The 20162-nt window shown below is 36.7% G+C and overlaps 1 protein-coding gene across 1 annotated transcript in view; it reads left to right on the plus strand.

Moving 5' to 3' along the window:
• Positions 1–20162, plus strand: part of LOC115215230 (ubiquitin-like-conjugating enzyme ATG10) — a 404830-nt gene that overhangs the window by 203220 nt on the left and 181448 nt on the right. The gene's annotated exons all lie outside the window — the stretch shown is intronic.

Below are 20162 nucleotides of genomic sequence, written 5' to 3' on the forward strand. Positions count from 1 at the left end.
CGCCATACTAATACAATTGTTTGTTTGTATTCCACCTGCCTTCGTCTTTTGTTTATTTCCGTAAACCTGCCTTTGTCTTTTGTCTATTTTCATAAAGCTTCCCGTTATATATATGTATATATGTATATATATATATATATATATATGTATATATGTATATATATATATATATATATATATATATATATATATATATATATATATATATGTATATATGTATATATATATGTATATATATATATATATATGTATATATGTATATATATATGTATATATGTATATATATATATGTATATATGCATATATATATGTGTGTGTGTGTATATATATATAACCAAGTTCATATTTTCTTCTCAAATTTCTTTACCTATATTGTGTCATGTCTTCGCTATGTTATGAAATATGGAGTTCCAGGCAGGAGAAGGTAATCAGGGATTTTTTCCGCTATATGGGAGATGATCAGAGATGTTGGGAATGAGTACGCTTGATTAATATAACATGATTTGGTTTAGAAGGAACAGAATGTTACAAGTAGTTTGGTTTTGCTTTATATTTCTTTCAATGAGGTGAGTTTTCTTATTTAAAAATGTTAGAAATGGTTAAGTTTTGGCTTATATTTTTCAATGAAGTAGGTTTCCTTATTTACTCTAACTTGTGTTGGTGTTCCAATGGCACATTGATAGAATGGACAGATTACAAATTTTGGTAGCAGTTGCTTTGCGCATTTCTCAATATGTTCACTAAAGGGTATCATTCTGTATTCTGGGAATGCAATCTGTTGTCGATGCAGAGTGCATCTGCATCTGAGCAATAATCCCGTGGACCCTATGTAGTGTTGGCGGCAGCCTGAGCATCTTATGACATAAATCAGGTTTTCTGAAGTACAAGTAAAGTCAGATTTGATTTTGAATTTTTGTCACTCCTTGAAGAGGAATTCTGATCCTTCTAGAAGGTTTGGGCATGTTGTGCAATTTGGTCTACCACATTTTTAAACTTTTGCGTCCGTTATTTTAGAAAACAATTTTGCCTTTGTGAGGATCTTTTTTAGTGATTTCGGTTGTTTGTAGCTTTTAATGATTTTATGTGTGTGTAAAATTTCCTTTAATTTGGAGTCCATATGTAGCATTGGTAAATTTTGGGTGATGATGGTGAAGGCTTCTTTGTTTCTGGGGTTGTATGTCGATATGTACGGCAGTATTTTCGGGGAAGGTGTGTTGCTGTGTTGAACTTTTCTTAAAGTTTCTATGTCGATTTCTGTTGCATGTCTGATTCCACCCTCTATGAGTTGAATTGAACTGGGTAGTGTCTGTCAATTAGGGTGTTTTTGAGTTCTTGCAGTCTAAAGTTTCTGGTATTTTGTTCTGACGCTATTGTGCATATCCTTCTTGCAAGGTTGAAGGGGATGTTTGTTTTGGTGTGTCTTCAGTGGCATGAATTAAATAGTAGATATTGTTTTGCGTCTGTGGTTTTGTAAAATATGTCCGTTTCTATTTTTAGGTTTATTTTTTTAATTAGTATATCTAAGAATGGAAGCTCCTTTTGGTTGTACTCCATTGTGAACTGTTTGTTTTGGTTGACGCTGCTCAATAGTCTTTTGAATTTCAGGAGTTTATCTGTGTTTTCATTCCAGAGTATGAAACAGTCATCTAGGAATCTTTTCCAATTTTCTTTTATGTATTGGGAAAGGGGGTTTCCAAAGGTAGATAGAGATTCCTGATATATTATTACCTCCAGGTAGCCCATTGTTAGGTTCACAATGACTGGTGCTGCCCTAATACCCATAGCAATTTCGGATTTTTGTTGGTAAAGCCTATTATCAAACATGAAGTGATTATTTTGTAGGATGAATTTAACCAATTTAGTTGTGAATTCTTTACTGATCCTTTTTGATATTTCTTCCAGAAATTGGTCCAGCCAGAACTGAATTGCCTCTAGCCCATAATTATGAGGTATACTGGTATATAAATTAACTACATCAAATGAAACCATGATTGTTTCTTCCTTGACTTTTTTGGAAGGTGATTTAACATATCCAAGTCATCTCTGATATGGCTATTGATGTGTTTAAGGAAGGGTTTCAGGATGATGTCCATAAATAGACAGTCTGTGTGTTTCACAGGCTGGGCCAGCTACAATGGGTCGTAGTTTTAGGTGCCCCGGGTTTTGTGTATGTATGTACATCTTTGGTGATTTTTTAATGGTTTTATTTATAATCTGGCTTTTGTGTATTTTTGGTAGACCATAGAAAAGGCTAGGTTTGCATTTAAAGTTTGTTAGAAAGTCAGTCTTTTTGGTTGTCAGTTCATTTCCATGGGTTTAATTATTTTTTGCGGGATCTAGTTTGTGATTTTTTCATAATGTTGACTCTCATTGAGCATATGAAATAGATTACACCAAATCTAAAGATCACCCATACACTAAGAACAGAACACACCAACAACGTCCCAATACCAGGCATAACCACCCCATGACAACATAAAACAACACTAGGATAAGAAACACACCACATTTCAGTGTCTTTTCTTTAAATTTTTTACCACCATGCTGACCATGATTGTTTTCTTATCTCCATTAGCAAAAGAGTTATATACCTCTGGCCAGCAGGTTTGATGAGTTGCCTATATTGCCAAGAGCAATAATAGATGTGAAACCAATGGTAACTTTCTAACTGGTTATTGCCATTGTGTATGTCCGACACTGCTTGATAACCAGCGTTAGCTTGTTTACATCAGCATAACTTAGCGGCTCAGTAAAAGAGACCGATAGAAGAAGTACCAGGCTCTTAAGAAATGAATACTGGGATTAATTTGTTCGATTAGAAGCAACTATAAGAAATCCAAAAGCTTTTTATCAAAATTTTACGAAAGAGAAAAAAGAATAGCACATACAACAACCACGAGCAGATTATTGTTTGAATTTATACCAAAAATTTTGAGTTAAATATGTAATCTTTATATCTGAAAAATTTTCTTGAGTCCAAATATATGTTTGTTTGTGGTATCTACAAATTTTTGTGAAAAATAATAAATAAAATAATTGTCCAGCATTGTGATCTGATTGTTATCTAATGTTATGAACTTTTCTTCTTGAATTAATATATATATAGGCGCAGGAGTGGCTGTGTGGTAAGTAGCTTGTTTACCAACCACATGATTCCGGGTTCAGTCCCACTGCGTGGCATCTTGGGCAAGTGTCTTCTGCTATAGCCGACCAATGCCTTGTGAGTGGATTTGGTAGACGGAAACTGAAAGAAGCCTGTCGTATATATGTATATATATATATGTGTTTGTGTGTGTGTTTGTCCCCCTGGCATTTCTTGACAACCGACGCTGGTGTGTTTATGTCCCCGTTACTTAGCAGTTCGGCAAAAGAGACCGATAGAATAAATACTGGGCTTACAAAAGAATAAGTCCCGGGGTCGAGTTGCTCAATTAAAGGCGGTGCTCCAGCATGGCCGCAGTCAAATGACTGAAACAAGTAAAAGAGTAAAGAAAGTATATATATATATATATATAATCATTACAGATATAGGGTGAAAGATAATTAATTTAATAAAATCAACGAATTTCACCTAGTAGTATTTTGGTATGGAAAAGGACCATAATCGGTAAAAACTTATACAAAAAGTTTTTTTATATATAAATATAACAATAAGGGTTTAGCAACAAGTTGCTTGACCACATACCGAAAAAATTTTAGAAATAGCAGCCAAAGGACTACTATTTCCTTTTCCCACAAAAATATGTCTTCACAGACAACAATATTTCTAAAATTTTTTTGGTATATGGTCAAGCAACTTGTTGCTAAACCCTTATCGTTATATTTATATATATATATATAAAAGAAATTCCATTGTAAAATATGTGTCATGCACAGACATAGCTGTGTGGTAAGAAGCTTGCTTCCTAACCAAATTGTTCTGGGTTCAGTCCCCTTATGTGGCACCATGGGCAAGTGTCTTCTACTATAGCCTTGGGCCGATGAAAGCCTTGTGAGTGGATTTGGTAGACAGAAACTCAGAGAAAAAAGCCTGTCGTATATGTGTGTGCTTCTTTCGGATTTATGCTTTTTACATCCACCACATTGTTCCGGGTTCAGTCTGACTGCGTGGCACCTTGGGCAAGTGTCTTCTACTATAGCCTCGGGTCGACCAAAGCCTTGTGAGTAGATTTTGTAGACGGAAACTGAAAGAAGCCCATTGTATATATATATATAAATATATATATATATATATGTGTGTGTGTGTGTGTATGTATATATATATATATATATATATATATATATATAGATATAGATATATATATATATGTATATGTTTCTGTCCCCCCAAAATCGCTTGACAACTGATGCTGGTGTGTTTACGCCCCTATAACTTAGCGGTTCAGCAAAAAAGACCGATAGAATAAGTACTAGGCTTACAAAGAATAAGTCCTGGGGTCGATTTCCTCAACTAAAGGCGGTGCTCCAGCATGACAACAGTCATACGACTGAAAAGATATATATCATCATCATCATCATCATCGCTTAGCGTCCGTTTTCCATGCTAGCATGGGTTGGACGGTTCTACTGGGGTCTGTGAAGCCAGAAGGCTTCATCAGGCCCAGTCAAATCTGGCAGTGTTTCTACGGCTGGATGCCCTTCCTAACGCCAACCACTCCGTGAGTGTAGTGGGTGCTTTTTACGTGCCACCCGCACTGGTGCCAGACAGAGCTGGCAAACGGCCACGAACGGATGGTGCTTTTTATGTGCCACCGGCACGAGGGCCAGGCGAGGCTGGCAATGGACATGAAACGGGGCGGTGCTGGCAACGGTCGCGAAACGGAAAGTTCTCTTACATGCCACCGGCACTGGTAACACATCTGCAATTTCCATTGATCGATTTCGATTCTGATCGTCACTTGCCTCAACGGGTCTTCACAAGCAGAGTTTTGACATGCCACCGGCACTGGTAGCACATCCGCAATTTCCATTGATCGATTTCGATTCTGATCCTCACTTGCCTCATCACGTCTTCACAAGTAGAGTTTTGTGTCCCAAGAAGGGAAGGTATGCATACGTAGGCTGGCTCCATCCCATGTAGAAGGCCACGGGTTATGGACTCACTTGTCCTGCCGGGTCTTCTCGCGCACAGCACACTTCCAGAGGTCTCAGTCTCTAGTCATTTCCTCAGTGAGACCTAAAGTTCGAAGGTCGTGCTTCACCACCTCGTCCCAGGTTTTCCTGGGTCTGCCTCTTCCACAGGTTCCCTCAACCGCTAGGGTGTGGCACTTTTTCACACAACTATCTTCATCCATTCTCGCCACATGACCATACCAGCGCAAACGTCTCTCTTGCACACCACAACTGATGCTTCTTAGGTCCAGCTTTTCTCTCAAGGTACTTACACTCTGCCGAGTGTGAGTACCGGCATTACACATCCATCGGAGCATACTGGCTTCATTTCTAGCGAGCTTACGCATATCCTCAGCAGTCACGGCCCATGTTTCACTGCCATGTAGCATGGCTGTTCGTACACACGCATCATACAGTCTGCCTTTCACTCTGTGCGAGAGGCCTTTTGTCACCAGCAGAGGTAAGAGCTCTCTGAACTTTGCCCAAGCTATTCTTACTCTAGCAGTTACACTTTCAGCACACCCGCCCCCGCTGCTGACTTGGTCACCTAGGTAACGGAAACTATCAACTATTTCTAGTTTTTCTCCCTGGAATGTGACGGAAGTTGGTCTCAGAGCATTTTCAGTGTTTATTGTTCCTGAGCATCTGCCACATACAAAAACCATCTTCCTAGTTAGCCTTCCTTTGACATTGCTGCATCTCTTATGTGTCCATAGCTTACACTTGGTGCATCTTATAGAGTTTCTACCTACACCTTTTCTACAGATCGAGCAGGGCCATCTACCTGAAGGTGTTTGTGATTTGTCTACCTTCCTACTGATTACGACTTTGGTTTTAGCTAGATTGACTCTGAGGCCCTTCGATTCTAATCCTTGTTTCCACACCTGGAACTTCTCCTCCAGTTCTGATAGCGACTCAGCAATTAGAGCAAGGTCATCAGCATAGAGGAGCTCCCAAGGGCATCCTGTCTTGAATTCCTCCGTTATTGCCTGGAGGACTATGATAAATAGGAGGGGGCTGAGGACTGAGCCTTGGTGGACTCCTACCTCTACCCGGAATTCTTCACTGTACTATATATATATATAAAGATATATCTACACACACACATATATATATATACACACTTGTGTTTTTGTCTATGTTCGTCTCCACCACCGCTTGACAACCAGTGTTGGTATGTTTATGTCCCCGTAACATAGCGGTTCGACAAAAGGGACCTATAGAATAAGTACCAGGCTTATCAAAAAAAAAAAAAATGAAGCACCAGTGTCGATTCATTTGACTGAAAATTCTTGAAGGTGGTGACCCAGCATAGCTGCAATCGAATGACGAAAACAATTATAAGAATGAAAAAATTATTTCTTAGAGTGGTGCGTAGATCGACAGAATTGCTACGTCAGTATTTTTTAATTTTCTGGTTCTTTATGTTCTGAGTTCAAATCCTAGCGAGATCAATTTTATTAGTCATCCTTCCAAATATTGTTGAACAAACTTTCAGTTTTAATATACTTTCCCCGAAAGATTGCCGGAAATAACAAATCACTAAATTTCCCAAACAAACAAAATATTGCTTCGAAAGACATAATTAATCATATTCTTGGATCTTTTCGGTTTGAACGGCAGTTTTTAACCATAATTTCTTGGTAACTGAAAAATGTTAAACTTCGTATACTGGTAGAATGTGTTTATAAAACATCTTTTTCTCTTGGCTTTATTGAGAAAATTTTATTGTTTGTAAGATATTTGTTGTTTTTTTTCTTCAATTTCTGAAATTTCAACCAATCACTGACGTCTATTAAGGTAAAAAACATTCTGTGCCGTATGAATATGTCTCGTTTAAGAAACAGATTGGTTTTATTTACATTTGTGAAGTAAAAAAGATACCCTTCCCCCCAGCCCTAACCCTAACCCTAAAACAGATTGAAATGCAATAGATCGATACTAGGGTCATAATTATGGGTGACAATTTCATATGACACCGCTAGAAAAAACTGCCGTTCAAACCGAAAAGATCCGTATTCTTTTTTTCTGTTTTAAGTATAAAATAGGTAATTGCATTATATAGGTTTTATGCAATACAGAATGTTGGGGCGAAACTTCATAAACAGTTTCGGGCAGTACACGGTACATCAAATATTTTTTTGAGTCAACCAATATTTCCTTGTTTACGTTGCCTATGCAAAGTCATTACTATATTGAATCAAACATTACTATATCACATAATTTCATAATTTATACAATTATATATTTTATTGGTTGAAGATATTGAATAAATATACATATTTGGAATATTGTTTGTTTAGAAAAGTTTAACGACGTTCGTTTTTCGTAAATTAGTAATATTCTCTCATTCTGGTTTATGCGTTTTCTTTTGAGTTTACAGCTATAGTAGGAAGGATCGCCTTTGTTCTTTTATCTTCTCATTGTTCAAAATATTTTGTATTCGGTTCTTCTGGTTTAAAAACTATATTTTCTTTTAATTCTGGTTTCAAAAGAATTCATATTCTTAAAATACAACATATATTTCTTTACTACCCACAAGGGGCTAAACACAGAAGGGGACAAACAAGGACAGACAAACGGATTAAATCGATTATATCGACCACAGTGCGTAACTGGTACTTAATTTATCGACCCCGAAAGGTAAAGTCTACCTCGGCGGAATTTTCTCGGAGTACAACAGGGGTGTCCCCCCCCCCTGCCGGAGGCTAGTAGAGCTCTTAGATGTTTTCGCTCAATAAACACTCACAACGCACGGTCTGGGAATCGAAACCGCGATCTTCCGACCGCGAGTCCGCTGCCTTAACCACTGGGCCATTGCACCTCCACCTAAAAATACAACATAACAGAATCAATAATTACGTTAGTTGTTTCCAAGCATTTTTACCCTCTAGGATCTTTTAAATTAGCCGTGATTTTTGGCTTATTTTATTAATATGTAAATAATTTCTGAGTGTATCGTTAACTCAAAACAAATATATGAACCCACTATTTTACATTTCCGAGATCTAACAGGACGAACTTAGGCACTGGAGGTCAATGTAAATGGAAAACTACCTTATCATACATAATTATAACTACAGGGTCTTCGTTTTTCAAAGTTAATCCGTTGATATCTTGTTAAGCTGTATGAAAGTTTACAGCGCATGGCCCTACTTTGTTCTGGCTATTTAATTAAATATTTTAATCAAAGGATCTGTTTTTATCTGAATGTCTGCAGCAACAGTAAACTCCATTTCAATATTTTTTTGCCAGAGAGTAAAATCAGAAATTCGTCAGCGCGTTTACAGTTATTGGTGAGATCAAAATACTGATTTTTTTCCGACTACTCCGATCGATAAATTTGTACTGACACCCCCACCATTCTTTACGGTCTACAAGTTTGTTTGATTATTTCATGCATGGCGTTCAGTAACGCGTTCATATTTTTCGTTCTTTTTCTCTTTTTCTGGAAGAAATTGGGAGTTTTTCTCTTTCACTGTCCGTAAAGGTGATAACTGAACGTTAGTGTTAACCTGTTTCACACATATCAGTTTACACACAAATAGATACTATTTCTTTAATACCCACCCACAAGGGGCTAAACATAGAGAGGACAAACAAGGACAGACACACGGATTAAGTCGATTACATCGACCTCAGTGCGTAACTGGTACTTATTTAATCGACCCCAAAAGGATGAAAAGCAAAGTCGCCCTCGGCGGAATTTGAACTCAGAACTTAACGACGAGCAAAATCCCTATTTCTTTACTACTCACAAGGGGATAAACACAGAGAGGACAAACAAGGGACAGACAAACGGATTCGACCCCGAAAGGATGACAGGCAAAGTCGCCCTCGGCGGAATTTGAACTCAGAACGTAACGATGAGCGAAATCCCTATTTCTTTACTACTCACAAGGAGATAAACACAGGGAGGACAAACAAGGGACAGACAAACGGATTCGACCCCGAAAGGATGACCGGCAAAGTCGACCTCGGCGGAATTTGAACTCAGAACGTAGCGGCAGACGAAAACACACAAATAGATACATGTACGCTATGTTATTAATTTTATCTTTATTATTTTCCAACATGTTTTCTGCCTTCGGTTGGTCCTATGACCATCCCGAGCTTTGGGCAGACATATTTCCAAATTGCAATTTGTCTGCTCAAAGCCCTGTCAATATCGAGGTGGACTATGCTACATATGTTGACTGGTGGGGAACTGTAACGTATTTTAATACGAAGAACAACAGTAAAGTGGAATATTTTTTGTTTATCAGCGAAAGTGTTTTGAAAGTACAAATATATGGGAATTTGGTATTAGATAGCAGAAGTCTTCCGGTGATTTTTCAAACTCTTCAGCTCCATTTCCACTGGAGGAATAACAATATCACACATGGATCTGCACATTATATTGATGGCAAAGGATTTCCACTCGAAATGCAAGTTATTAATAAAAATTCCTACTACAGAGATTTAACCACCGCAGTACATTATCCGGATGGTTTCGCAATAATGGCATTTTTCTTTGAAATAGAATTTCATGATAACCCCTTGCTCAATAAAATTATTGATCTTCTTCCTAATTTAGGTTCAAGATCAATGCAAGTGGAAGGCTTCAATCTAAGTGAATTAATGCACGAAGGACTCAGAAAAAACCATTTCTTTCAGTACAACGGTAGCATACCAATTCCTCCTTGCAACGAGTGTGTCATCTGGATCATTGTTAAGAATCCTCTTTCGATATCACAAAGACAACTCAAGAAAATCTGGAAATTGAGCAAGAGAGTTGATATGTTTGATACTAACGTCCGTCCAGTTCAACCAATTTACGAGCGATTAGTTTGGAAGAATTTCTCAGCCGCTGATAAAGCCATTAGTTCTTGCTTTTTGTCTCTTATTTCTTACAATATCATGTATTTAACTTGAAAATATTTAATATCTTTGCTTTCCAATGTATTCACTTCTTGTGGAAAAAGGAATATGAAAAAAGAATAACTTTTTTTTTTTTTTTACATTGGGCAAGTTAAAAAAAAAAATCATTTTATGTTTTTAAAAAAGTTTTCCCATTCTTTGATGATGACTTTTTGAATTTTCTTCTTGTTGAGTAAAAACTGTATTTGTATTTTGTTCATTTTAGAGATGGTTATTCATAGCCAAAGCTGTATATAATTACTAAATTGGTGTAATTTGAAGTTATTTTTGTTGTTAGTTTTACCGCTAATTGTAAAGTAATAAAAAGATATTAAAGGAAGAGATTTGCAATCGACATTCATTAATCAAGATGTTAATGAAGACTGAAATATTTCTGGGACCACTTACTTTTTTCTATCAGTTATAACTTCTTTTTTTTTTTTTTTTAATGTTATTTCAAAATAAGTGTATGTGAGGCATGAATCTTAGGTTGTTAGAACTTACTTCAAATTTCAATATTAATCCTTATGTTAGGGCGGCGAGATGGCAGAATCGTTATCATGCCGAAGGCGGCGAGCTGGCAGAATCGTTAGCACGCCGGGCGAAATGCTTAGCGGTATTTCGTCTGCCGCTACGTTCTGAGTTCAAATTCCGCCGAAGTCGACTTTGCCTTTCATCCTTTCGGGGTCGATAAATTAAGTACCAGTTATGCGCTGGGGTCGATGTAACCGCCTTAATCCCTTTGTTTGTCCCCTCAGTGTGTAACCTCTTGTTTGAATGGCAGTTTTTTCTAGCGGTGAAAAAAAACAACAACAAATATCTTACAAACTATAGAATTTTCTCAATAAAGCCAAGAGAAAAAGATGTTTTATAAACAACATTCTACCAATATACGAAGTTTAAAATTTTTTAGTTACCTAGAAATTATGGTTAAAAACTGCCATTCAAACTGAAAAGATCCGAACCACTTAATCTCCAATAGCAATAAAACAGTCCATTTCCCTCTTATAACTTTTGTAATTTACCCATTTATACCTTTGTCATATTCTCAGTATGAAGCTAGTGCAGAATTTCACCTATGAAATCTCTTTTGAACCAAGAAATACTTCAGCTTCTAACAACTAGTAACCCTCTACAAAGTTCGAGTGAGACTCATAATGGCTTAGTTTTGTTGTTTCACATTCTGGAGCCCCTTCCAAAGAAAAACCCTCTTGATTGATTAGCATTAATTCTTTCAGAAGCACACACTAACCTTTAGTTCAAAAGACATCCTGTTTTCTTTCTCTGTCTCTCCCCCCTCTCTCTCTCTCTTCCATGACCACTATTGTAGCATCATATCCTTGGATATGTCTAGTCTCTAGTCAACAACACTTAGGCATTCCTGACACACCTGTGCCTCCTTCTCTCAATCACACATATTGTGTTTCCACAAGTTTTTCTCTCACCACTCTTCTCAGGACCCAACTACACAGTACTTCGGTCTGGTGCACGGAGAATCAAAGAGAAATCTGTAATATAAAATGTCTTCAAATTTGAGGAATTAGTTGATATTTCAGATATTTGGGACTTCTGTGAATTTTATTTATTTGTTGGTCTCTTTATATTTTTAAAATTATCTTTACCAGGAATTAACATTTTTACTTTAGAATGATAACTTAGCATGGGATTATCAATTTCACTGAGATAACACATTTTTCGGATCTTTTCGGTTTGAATGGCAGTTTTTAACATAATTTCTAGGTAACTGAAAAAATTTAAACTTTATATACTGGTAGAATGTTGTTTATAAAACATCTTTTCCTCTTGGCTTTATTGAGAAATTCTAGAGTTTGTAAGATATTTGTTGTTTTTTTTCTTCAATTTCTGCAATTTCAACCTATTAATGACCTCCATTGAGGAAAAAACATTCTGTGCTGTATGAATATGTCCCTCATTTAAGAAACAGATTGGGTTTTTTTACATTTGTGAAGAAAAAAAAGATATCCTTCCCCCACCCCTAACCCTAAACAGATTGAAATGCAATAGATCGATACTAGGGTCATAATTATGGGTGACAATTTCATATGACACCGCTAGAAAAAACTGCCGTTCAAGCCAAAAAGATCCCATTTTTCTACCTGAAAAATTGATTAACTCCTTTAATAACAACCTGCCTGTCCTTGGTTCTATAATACAAAAACTTACTGCTTTAAAGGAATCTAAATTAAAACTTTCCATCAAAACTTAATGTTAATTTATTTTACAAACACTAGCTTAATAATGATATTGTTGATCATTATCATCGTTTAACATCCGCCTTCCATGCTAGCATGGGTGGGACAGTTTCACAAGCCAGCCAGGCAGTAGCCTGCACTAGACTTCTGTAAGTGTTTTGGCAGGATTTTTACAGCTGGATGCCCTTCCTGACATCAACCACTCAGCAGAGTGGACTTAGTGATTTTAGATGCCACAAGCACAGGCGATGTCAGTTTTGGCAAGGTTTTTACAGTTGGATGCCTTTCCGAACACCAACCACTTTACAGTGTGGACTGAGTGCTTTTAAGTGGCACCTGCACTGACAGGGTCACCAAGTAGTTGCAAGACAAGAAAAAAAAAAACTTTCAAGAGGGGAGGAGGTGATCTTGTGTTGGATGATGAAAGGTGATAGTGAGACAGATACAGGTGCCTTGCTGTAAAGGAAGTACAAAGTTACTTGGATAGAGAGAGAGAGAGATCAGGAATGGAGACAGATGTGCTACTGCAAAGGAAATACACGGTTACTCAACCTGAGGGAAGTGCAGAAGAAGGAGAGAGAGAGAGTGGGTTACAGCAGGATAGAGATGGTGGCAAAATGCCAGGATTACTCACAAGGGATGGGGATCAGAATATAAATGAGATATGAGAGAGATATAGGTGATGGCAAGTGCCTTGATGGTCAAATGTCATAAGTGGCAGGATATTGCAAAGGAAGTGTGATTAAAGAATGTGGATGTGGGGGAGTGAGTGGCGAAAACCTGGGTATATATAAAGTTGGCAGGGTGGCTACTGGATGGCAGTATACAGAAGAACAGAGCCGTGAGGACAGGATTGGGGAGTGAGAGTTAGGTATAGTGTATGAAGGAGGAAATGTGAGAAAGAGAAGAAATGTGGAGATGTAGATTGGGTTGTTGGGGTAGGGTGAAGGAAAAGTTTACTTGTTACATGTGGGTGGAACACACAGTTTGGGGGCTAGCAGAGAGTAATAATATAGTGAGATAGGGCATGCGGCTAGAACACTGGTTAGGGGTAAGCAGAGAGCAGTGATACAATGACACAGGGCCAAGAGGACAGGATTGGAGAGTGGGAGGTAAGCATAGTGCATGAAGTGGAAATGTGAGGAAGAGATGTAGAGACGTAGTTTGGTTTGTTGTGGTAGAGTGTGTGAGAAGTTTTCTTGTTAAGTGTGGGTGGGACACACAGCGCTTCTGGAACTCAGTTTCGCTGACGTAGGTGGGTCTTTTCAAGAACTTCATATTGCCAGACGTCACGGTCCATTGTCATTTCCTCTGTGAGGCCCAACTTCCTGAGATTTATTTTATTAAATTCTTCATTGTTTTGAAAATTGAAAACAAAGGCAATGTATTATCTCAACAAAAATATGGTCACAAAAGGCTTCATCATTAGGATAAATTATCACATGTGAACAACAATCATAATGTATGTCAGAGTTCCACCTTGGTTATAAATGTGTTTTTTTTAATGAGATTTTTGCTATTTAACGATACCATTTAACTAATATTTGTTTTTATAATTCAAGATACATTTATTTCTTCAGCACATTATAAAAGTGAAGAATTTAGATTGAATGAATAAATCAGCTTGTAATATGGCACCTATTTATGACAAGGCATAGTCAAGTCATCGTCATTGGTAGAATTTAGCTTGAAATGAAATGAAATGTGTCTTGTACTCTCTTCAGTTTTATTTGGTCACTATTTACAAATTCTTCCTTGAATGTTATTGAGGATGTTTCAAGTTTATTATATTTACTGAATTTTAAATTAAAATATTTTTCACTTTGAATTCTTTCCGTTATTTTTGTTATTGTTTAATTTTTTGAATAGTCTAAAAACTGTCATTTATTTTTTTTAATTTTTAATTAATAATTTAAAGTCTGCGATATTCATAGTTAAATAGTTTCAAAAATGTCTATGTGACACTTCTACATTTAACAACCATTGTTTCATATGAAATTCACTGTTAGAATTAAATTGGACAAAAGACAATATTTTTTTTAATAATTTCTAATTTCGTTTGGCTATTTCTAATTAATGGCTTTGGAATGGATAATAACTATTAGAAATTATTATTATTGATAATAGTAGAAACCTTACATTATGGTCAGATTAATTGTGTCAGATGATAAAGTCTGTGTCTTGTTCTCTCCATGTATTTGTCAACCTTCAATACATAATCTAAAGCAGTGGTACTCAAACTGAGGTCTGTGGTCCCCTAGGGAACCACAAAGTGATTTTAGGGGGATTGCAAAGGGATGCTGAAGTATCATGAAAACAGGTAGCTTGAGACAGTTAAAAAAATTCAAGACTTCCAGTTTTTTGCATGCCATCATCCTTTTTTGCCTTCGACTTCAAAACTCCATGCCACTCATACACACTCGTTTGCTAATCACACTTGGTGTACTACAAGTGTGATTGGTTGATGGAAAAAATGCAGGTATAATGGTTGATTGTGCATATGCTGTCACTATTCTACACTCACATGATTCACCACTCCACTACTACTAGCCCTGCATTTGCATGTCTCTCACTGTCATTTTCGTCACTGGTGCATGTTCTCGCATGACCTTGCCCTTTGCCAGACACATTTGCATCCTGCATGTTGGCAGGGCTTTATAAGCCATGGTTGTTTTTCGTGGCAATGTGTTCTGACAGAACTGTCATCTTAATGGTTATCAATTTACAGAGATTTATCTACAAAAAAACATAAGCTTTGGATTTCTTCCACAATTAATAGTGAGAGGTAAGCTTTATTGCTAATTGGTACACCCAAAAAGCTAGCTACAATAAGGCATATATGCACACCTATAGTATATGATAAATGCAAAATAAATATTCCATGTAGTTATATTAAATTTGTTTACTGGATTTCATCTTTTTTTCTCAATGTCTCTCAAAAAAAAAAATGTGATATGACAAATCTTATTTGAAATTCAATTTTACTGTGATAAAATCTGGTAGAGAAGAGAAACCACAATATGTTTTGTGCTCTGAAATTTTGGCATCTACTTCACAAAAGCCCAGCAAGTTAAAGAGGTACTTTGAAACAAAGCATCCCAGTTCAATAAAGATGTCAACTTCTTCAGACATGAAGCTGACAGATTGACGACATCCAGACTTGATGACACAGGAGTGTTTTTGTTGGACATTACAACTGGTTTGAAAGCATTCTACAAGGTTTCAAGGAAAATAGCTGTTGCCAAAAAAATCCTACAATATCAGCAAAGAGTTGATATTGCTTTCCTGCAAGGATACCATATGGAATGTGCTGAGAAGTTCTAAACTTCAGAAGCTGTAGTATGTCTCTCTCTCTCTCTCTCAAACAATACTGTAAGCAGGTGAATACCATTAGCTGTCTGATAACTTTCTGTCGCAAGTGGTCTCGAAGATTCACAATTCACTTTTTAACTTTTTCATGATTTAGCTTGATGAAATGACAGATGTTGCCGACTTAGTCCAACTTTGCGTCTATGTACATTATGTACAATAACAATCACCTGGAAGACAAATTCCTGTTTTGCAAATCCCTCAGCACCAAAACAACAGCAAGGGAAATATTAAACAAAGTGGACAAATTTTTTGAGGCACACGATATCAACTGAGAACATGTCCCTGGTGTGTGCTCCAAATGGCACTCTGGCAATGCTTGGTTGCCATTCCGGTTTTCAGACTTTGGTGAAAGGAAAATCTCCAGCTGCTATTGGTACACACAATTGATCAACCCATATTTTTATGTGTATTTATTGTTAGGAAGGGCATCCAGCTGTAGAAACACTGCCAGATCAGACTGGGCTTGGTGCAGCCTCCTGGCTTCCCAGACCCCAGTCGAACCGTCCAACCCATGCTAGCATGGAAAGCGGATGTTAAACGATGATGATGATGATGATTGTATCGCTATGGGGTGTTGCATGGATTAAGTTGTGGTTTTCAGGGTTGTGGGTCTATGGGTAGTGTGGTTCATAGTCTGGAAAACACAGTACATGAATGTGTGTCATTTTTTCCAAGTTAATTATCCTACATTTTATAAGGGACTGCAAATCATTGAAAAACTGTAAGGGGATCGATGTGTAAAATTTTTTGAAAAGTTTGAGAACCACTGATCTAAAGTGAGACAAACATGGGAGAAGCAAGGCACCAGTTTTATCTTCTGACACAGTTCTACTCTATCTTATCCTATCCCTTGACCATATGGTTGTTGGGGCATTTAATGATGTTGCAACCAGATTTCACCACTTCTTTCAGCCTTCTGCTGCTCTGTGAGTTGTTGAAATTGAGGCCTGTCCACTCTTTGATTTTACAAGCCCATCTTGTCTTTGGCCTACTTTGCTTTTGTCCACCTTTCACTGTGCCTTGCAGGATTGTCTTTGCAAGGCCAGAGCTTCTTGTGATATGGCTTTACCATTTCACTTTCCTTGTCTTTACAAATGTCAGCAGATCCTCTTGTGTGGTTCAATAGCCTGTGTTGTTCGCATCCTCACTTCGTTATTCATTCTTTCTATGAGATTCTTAGAAGGTGTCTGTAGCATCTCATCTTCATTGCTCCTACTTTTTTTTTCCAGTTCCATTGTTAATGTCCAAGCCTCAAAGGTGTATAGAAAAATGGAAATCACGAGTGATCGCATCACTCTGACTTTTCTACAGAGCCTAATGTTCCTATCTTTTCAGATTTGCTTAGGTTTTGCAAGCACTGCCATTGCCTGTGCAATTCGTGAAAGGATTCCTTGCCTGAATCCTTCATTGGTGATGATAGCTCCTTGGTATTTGAGCTTGCTGACAGTTTCTGTGTTTGTCCGTTCACTGTGGTGCATTCTGTGTTATTGTTGACCATGTTTTTGGTTTTCTCTGCTCTTATTTCCATGCTGTATGCTTTACACAGTTAGCCTGGTCATAATATCAAGTTTTTAGTATTATCAATAAGTTATTGATCCTGATACAACAAATTCTGACTGATTCCAGGACTAAACTGGAAACTTGAAATCAATGTAAAGATTTCAACAATAGGTGGGCAGTACTTTGACATTTGTCCATTACTTAAGCCAAAGCTTTTTCAAACTGAAATCATTATGAAATCTTAATGTAAATATACTTAAATAATTAAAAACTTCATAAGATGCAAGCATGGTTGTGTGGTGAGTAGTTCACTTCCCAAACACATGGTCCTGAGTTCAGTCCTGCTGCATGGACAAGTGTCTTCTATTATAGCCCTTGGCCAACCAAACCCTTTTGAGTTAATATGGTGGATAGAAACTGAAAGAAGCTCAGGATCCTTTGACAACAATGTAAACTTCATTTGATTGAGGTATCTTTGGCTTAACGAGTAGCTAGCAGATTACCCAGGTGTGGTCATCACTGAAAAATAAAAAAGAGTTCAAAGTCCTATGAATATGCATAGTCCTTTATACTTGTATAGTCAAGATCCATATTTTGTCTGATTCCTTGAACAAACATGAAATATAAGTACAACATTCATAAATTAGGAAAATAAAGTCAGAATATAAAAAAATTATTTGGTACTGTTTATAATTCAATCTTTTCTCTATGTACATTCAATCAAACATCATAAATGAGTTTTGTATTAATGTGTATATTGTATATTTAGCTGGAGGTCACTCTGTAGGATATATTTTTCTTTTTCTTGCTTGCTTGAATACGATAATTCAAAAGAGATCTTTTTCACCAATTACTTTGCTAAGTAGCTACATTAGATATCTTTCCTAATCAGTGGTAAAATGGTTCTAGTATTCTTTCTCGGCTATATATAAGTTCTATAAGAACAATTGTTGTCAAAATCCCAATGTTATATATATATATATATATATATATATATATCTGATCATTTATGGAGATGAGTATCACATTATTAACGTTGGAGCCACATACAGAAACGACAGTAACAGTGTACTGCAAATGTCTTCTCTTCATCCGTCATCGTTAGTATTAAAAAAAAATAATAATAAAATGGTAAAATGATCATGAAGAAGCTTTTTTGACAGACACCAACATCATCTAGCATACATTGATATCACTTTACATGGTATGTGAATATGGTTAGATAGCAATATAGTCTTCATTGGAGCATTCATTTGCATTATTTTTCCCTAGTCGTATTAGCTGGGTACAGCGTTTGTGAGAGTTAACCATGTAATGTTCATAGTTTGTTTCATTTGGATGGGTGTTCATGCATACTGTCTTTGTTTCTCTTCCCTTTTTTCTTTTTTTTTTTTTTTTTGGACAAAATGTAGTTCCTCTACTTCTCTTTCAAACATTTAATTTTGGAGAGAATTTTTTGATGAAGTGTAGTTCCGTTGCTTTTCGGAATTTTGGGTCATCTCTTGAACATTTGTAAAAAAGGAAAGATTTTGAACTTTCCTTCACCACATATTTCTAGATTCTTGCTCAGTGGAATCTTCTGCAATTCCTCTTGTCAGATGTGTTGTCTGTGGATTCTTGCATGTTGGTAGAGGGAATTGTTAGTTTCATCAATATAGTTTTCCTTGCAGTTGGGGCAACAAATGCAGTGTACAAGATTCTGTGTCTTGCAATTCATATTCGCATTCACTTTGAACAAGAATCTATTCTTGAATTTTATGTGGAAACAACTTTCTAAATATTTGAAGTTGTTGTTGTTGCATGTTCCACATCTGCTTTCTCCAGTCTTTTACAGAAAATCCTGATTCATTCTCTGATGTGAATTTTATTCTTGTGGGGTGTTTTTGAGATTTTTTGGTTGACATCTACTGTTTTGTAAGGGGTCTTTATCAATCAGAATTTTCATTCTGCTGCTTTGTCAACGTATAGGTAGGTTTGATTTTATGGCATGAAAGATGTTGGCTACCCCAGGATTGTGCATATTGATAAATGGAATCGTGTGTTCATTAATTTCTTCCTTTGCTGTCCTTAGTTGTGTGATGCTCAGCTTCATCACCTTTTTAATTCCATCATTTATTAATTCTAAGGGGTATTTCTGTTTTGTTAGGAAGTCTTTGAGCTCATTGAGTCAGATTTTGGTGTACAATCACTATACTACAGATACATCTTGCCATGTTGTATGGGATGTTCCTTTTGATGTGTGAGGGATGGTAAGAGTAGAAATTCAAATATTGGTGTGTATGCATTTTTTTGTAAAATATGTGACTGTGGAGTTGTGTATTTTCATGTGAATATCCAGGCATGGTAATTCATTGCACCTGAATTCTGTCATGAATTTGATGGATGAGTGTGTTGAGTACATTATTAAATATTTGTAGGTCCTCATTTGATTTGTCGCAAAAGATGAAGTAGTCATCAAGGAAATGTTTCCACTTTTTAATGATGTATTTCTTTCAATCATGATTAAAACCTCTCTCTACCTCCCCATAAAGCTTTTCTTCCAAGTATCCCATGACTAGGTTAGCACATGCGGGTGCAAACCATGTCCCCATAGCCATGTCCTTTATCTGTCGATATGTTTTATTATCGAATCTGAAGGCATTTTCTTCTAGCACCAGGTATGAGACCTTGGTAATGATGTCAGTTTTGAAGCATTCATTTATCTGTACTCTGTGTTTCTCTACCTTGTGTTTGACTGCTTCCAGGCCCCAAAATATGAAGTATATTGGTATAAAGATTGGTGATATCAAAGCTTGTAACTATAGTACCTTCTGGGACAATGGGTGGTATGTGCTGGAGGGAATCTATGCCATCCCATATATATATCTGGGTATCGATGGACATAGAGGTTTTAGGAGTATGTCAAAAAAAATGTCTCACTTGTTATGTTGGTGCTTGAGGTCCAGCAACTATTGGTCTCAGTTTGGCGTCAGTAGGTCTTAGTAGTTTTATGTATTTGTTCTCTGCTCATTTATGGCTCTCTGTATTTCAGAACTTTTATGGGTTTTGGGTAATCCAAAGAAATTG

This window comes from Octopus sinensis, linkage group LG8 (assembly GCF_006345805.1).
Source record: "Octopus sinensis linkage group LG8, ASM634580v1, whole genome shotgun sequence".
Taxonomy (NCBI): domain Eukaryota; kingdom Metazoa; phylum Mollusca; class Cephalopoda; order Octopoda; family Octopodidae; genus Octopus; species Octopus sinensis.